This window comes from Orbicella faveolata, unplaced genomic scaffold, assembly GCF_042242905.1.
Source record: "Orbicella faveolata isolate gen_17 unplaced genomic scaffold, um_ofav_v1 contig_1, whole genome shotgun sequence".
NCBI lineage: Eukaryota > Metazoa > Cnidaria > Anthozoa > Scleractinia > Merulinidae > Orbicella > Orbicella faveolata.
Genome location: NW_028301536.1, coordinates 13,451,704 through 13,457,120, shown reverse-complemented (window position 1 = coordinate 13,457,120; position 5,417 = coordinate 13,451,704).

Here is a 5,417-nt window from a genome sequence, read left to right as displayed (position 1 = left end):
ATAAAATGCAAATCGGAAAAATCACACCTCAAATTTGCACATGCAACTTTACTGTAAGCGAGGTTCCTCGGACTTTGGTTAGACCAAAACTATGGTTAGACTGAATTAATTCAAGAGTGCAGCCCCAGCCTCGCTTGGTTAATTTTCGCTTGTTTTTATCAAAGGTGATATTCCAAGCGGACTCAGAACCTAACTCCTTTAATTTATGTCAGGGAACTTTGATTAACTGTAGAATTGTAAGGATTTCTATGGAATTTTATCGCTTAATGAAGAGCCATGTTCCCGGAAATGTTTTTTTCATATACCTTGGTGGGGAAAGAACCCATAAAAGAACCCCAGAAACTGCTGCCTGGAATCATATGACGAATCATGTAACGTTCAGTATTGTTATCGATCATGAATTTCGGTCGGACAGACGCGTGAAAAATTGACGTCAATTTGGTAACTGACAATGGGAAGCAAAGTGTTAAATATAATACCCTGGAGCAATAGTGTCTTACAAGGTGCACCTCCTCGCCCACTCAATAACATGAGCCTGAACCAGCAGATCACGAATAAGAATGACCTTTGTATATGAAGTTTGTTTTATAGTTTTGTAATTTACGTATTTAGAGTGTCAACTTATTGTTAGGTATAGCCTACAAAGCAGTGTTTCCAAAAAAAAAAAATGGAAAGGAGTTGGGGGGTGGGGGGATGGGGCTCCTCACCCCTTACTCTCTCGAATTTTTGTTGCTCGTTTCTCGCCAGAAAAACTTGTCGTTGGCTTAATTTCTCGAGCTCGGAAAGAACAAGATTGCTTCTCAGGCTATATAACGCAATGTACTGCTAATGTAAGAACTGTAAGTGACTCTATTTGAGCGGCTAATTTCATGTTTTTATCCCTTTGACGTCTTTGACCGTTACATGTAAATAGTAGCCGTGACTTTTGTAATGGAAGTGATGTACATAGTTTTATAGTGTACGTAAATAACCAAAATAAAACATCAGTAAAAATTGATCGTTAGTAGTTCTTCTCTCTTGCTTTACCACTTTAAGTAGTCACCAAACACGGAACATTAAGAGTAAAGCAATACGCGTCTTTAATCAACCCTAATATAAATCAGGGATTGATAGCTAACTTTTCTTTGTCTTTCTATACCCAGATGCTCTTTGAGCTCCTCACGCGGTCCACGAGAGGAGAGACTGCGTGATAAGCTAAAGGCAACCTGCGCAATAGGCTAAGTAAATCTCGTTCTCAGTTGTTCCTAAGGGGACGTACACCACTGACCGAGAACCAGTGGGCTCTGGGGGCGAGATTTAGAAGACAGGTCACGAGAACAAAAGACCTAGTGTGTGTTTTTTTTCCAGGAAGTGATTATCTTGATCTAAAACTTAAGTCTCTCAGGGTGAATCATGAAAACGTATTAAAAACAAAAAGAGAACTTTGATATTGAACTTTTCTCACCATTCTGGGCGTCACCAAAGTTTGCATTACAGGGTACTAAGGCTGAAATGATTGTTGTCGAATCATGCAATGTTTGACACCCAATTAGAACGCGGTTTTTTTTCTATGACCAGCAACCGACTGATCTCGAATAAAAATGACCTGAGTATGAGAATTTTGTTTTCTAGTTTTATGGTTAACGTATTGAGAGTGTTAAGGTAGTGTGACGTATAGCCTGCGTAACAGTTGCTTCTTTTTCTGGAGGGGGAGGGGTTCCTCACCACCTCCCCCGTAATTTTTTTTCTCTCTAATTAGAAGAGCTTTTGCTTCTCCGTTCGCCTCTCGCGTTCGGCAAGGTCACGATTGCCGCGCAGTTTGTGTAACATATTTTTAACTACCAATGATGGTAATTGAACATTTCAACAACAACAACAATCTTTATTTGTACTCTCTCTCACGGCTGCTAATTACACAAAATATCGATAATAAAATTAGAGTACTGGCTGCCTGGAATAACCAGAGGGGCTAGCGGAGCCAGGCAGCTAGTTTACATCAGCATTAAATGAAAATAGATTTTAGGTCAGCAAGATAGCATAAGTGCACACATAAAATAAAGGAAAAGAAAAGAAAAAAAGAAAAAAAACCCGCTATTACTACGCTATTAGGTAAGCCTGAAATATTTAAATTTATATATGAATATAACATATTAAAATGAAAGAAGCGCACAATTTTTACAGTTATAACAACTAATAATACGTAATAACATTATATGCATATTATGTAAACTATATTTAACAAATAAAGAAGCTTAAGCCGTGTATTACACTGTTATAAAACACGACGGGCATTTGACAACATAGAAAACACGCAATGTAATTGACTATGCATGAGCGGTTGATTGCGTTTTGTTTTTAACCATTGATTTTAGCGTTATAAAGGTTGCATTTAAATATTGTTAGTAACTTCTGTAATGGAAATGATGTAGTGTTGAAATAATCAAAACAAATTATCAATAACATGATCTTTAGTAGTGATTATTATTTACTTTATTACTAACATACAACAATAAAGAAATACGTGCATTGCTTTTATCGATCCTACCTTTCAAGTGGATATATAGCGGCATTATACGCAGTCCTTGGGTTTGTCACGCGTTCCTCGAGAGAAGAGATTGCGTGACATGCTAAATTACATGTACGCAGTAGGCTACCTCGTTCTCAGAGAACACAAACACCGCTGGTCGAAATGCGCGGGCTCTGGGGGCGAAATTGAGTAGGCAGGTCATGAGGCAGATCACGAGAATGAAAGAACTCACGACCATTCCAGGATTATCCAGAACTCGATCAAAACTTAACTCTCTCAAGGTGAATCATAGAAAATGCATGGAAATGCAGTAAGGAGAACTTTGATATTAAACTTGGGAGAAAAAGAAAAGAGCTAATACACCGCTATAGGCCTTGAGGAGGCACACGTGACGACGTGATAGACGGTTCTGTTGTAACTCAAGCTGCGTTAAAAAAAATTATCCAATCCTGTACACCTTACAATCAGTCTGGTTTCATCGGCCAATCGGACCATAATCGTATTGCTGGTTTTCAGTGTTACGCAATTCAAAATAGATCGAAATAAAAATCAAAACCGGTCAATAGATAAAGTCCAGAATCTGGGAAATGAAAGAAGGTAAATATGCAAAGACTCTAGCCAAAATTCTGGTCACAGCAATTTTTCTTATGCGAGATATGCGGAGAAATTTTTTCCCCAAATTTATAGAGATTTGTATGGAGACGCCATGCTGGTGCCCATCCGTATGGGCACCAACATGGCGGCCGGAAACCAACAGAAACATCTGTCACTGAGTTTTGCTACAAAAGCGTGAATTTATCCCTCGAGGAACTCTAAAACATTAAAATAATACTTTTTCTGAGACATGAACTGTTCAGATAGCCAAGTTCCCCGAAATATATAAGCCACTTTTTTAACCATCATGACAGCTCTCTAGGCCCTCATGTAAATGCCGCGTCACGCAAAGGCTTAGAAATTCAAGCGTAGTGTATCACAAAACCAAGAACCCATTCGGAGCGAAAATTTGTATGAATATTAGTTCTCAGCTGCTCTTATACATCATTAAAGTAAAATCTCAGGAAGATCAATAGTTTTGTAGTGCGAATTTTAGTGACGTCATATGTTGGACTGGAACTAGCTTGCAATGGAGGCTCATGCGGGGAATATCATTAAAAAGAGAGTTTGAAACGGTTACCCGCATTTGCCTCTGTTGCAAGCTAGCCCCAGTCCAAAACCGAGAATAGGAATATGGCTTATTGAAAAGCACACTTTAATTTCGCGCGTAAATGATTTATATATGACAATACTTTGAGGCGGTTCTTAGTAGACATAATCCTGTAAAAAGTAAAATCTCAATGCAATAATATAACACCACCAATTTGCAGTCTTCTAATAATAAGCCAATCACCTCATGGATCTCTTTCTCTTTTCACGGGCAGGATTTTTCGTCCCAACCGTGCGTCGATTCATACAGTTTACTCTTACTGACCCCTCTCCCCTCTATCAGTTACCTCTCTACATCGGTCCGTTAATTCTGCCCCCATGTGCACGTTGTATAGAGGTTTATCAGCTGTTAATGACGTAGCTTGCATTGCATTCGACGTTCGCTGCATCGCAACAATATGTTGAGATTTTTTTTTTAATTAACTATTAAGCGGCCAGTTTTCAAAGCCTCGATTTTTAGCTCATAAAAGAAAACGTTGTATTTGTTACCTGTATTAGGCGGCCACCTTGTAGCAGCGCTATGTTTGTCTTTCTTTGTTATTTTACCTGTATTAAGCGGCCACCCTGAACATAGCAACTATGAAATTGGACGTAACAACTATGAAATGACGGAACGAGATATTTTGTTGTGAACTGGAAGTCATAGAAATACAGTACTGTAAACCGTAGAAAAGTAGAGTAGAGGACAATTTATTGCACAGTACTTTTATACAATGTTATGTATATTGTACCGTTAAGTTGCAAGTTGGCGCTGATCCTTGTTTAAAATATTGATCGCTTGAAAGAGTGTTGGTTGTCTTATTGTTTCCTTGCATGAAGTGTGTTTGTAGATACGCCATTAAAATAAACATTTGACCACGCCCAGTGAGTATTGTTATTGATCCTGTATTAAGCGGGCACCTGCATTAAGCGGCCGGTCCCGAGGGTGGCCGTTATATACGGGTTCGACTGTACGTACGTTTCAAGTCAAGCTTTGTATGTACAAGTTGCAGTGAACGTCATAATCACTGGATAGCGTTTAATAATTGATTATTTCCTATTTTTACTGTCCGAATATAAACAAAACATTTTATTCCATTCTGATAAAATACCCATGGCTGGAAAAAAGTTGGACGGGAAAAATTATACGTTTATCAAACTGATCGTGAGGTTAAATAAACAATAGCCTCCATTTGGCACGAAAATATGCTAGGATATTTGAGACCTCGTAGCTCACAGTTTTCCTCGAGCTACGCTCTCGGAAAACTGTTCGCTTCTCGGAAAAGATAATGTCCAAGGAACATAACACGCTCAGGTTTGAAAATTGGGGAATATCCTCGGATATTCCCCAGTCTTAGCTAGGAAAATATTCAGTCACGTGACGCGTTTAGACCAATCGCGCGCGAACAATAAATTTGATGGATTATAATAGATAGATTTTAACCATGCAATTTTCTTTTCAGGGCCTGAAATTACCTTTCCTCCCTTCGAAACATTACTAGTTGAAGCACAAAAGCTAGCCCGTCCAATATTAATCCCCCTCCCATCCCGTAAACATGTAAGAACAACTTCAGGGCTTTTATTGTAATTGTTAAGTGTTGAGACCACAATTTTCTTAACAGTGTAAAATTTCTAAGCCTTAACTTAGAAGAATCTATCATGCATTTGACGAGAAAAATGAAATTAAATTGCACTTTTACTTAGAATATCTATTTCAATAACACATAAC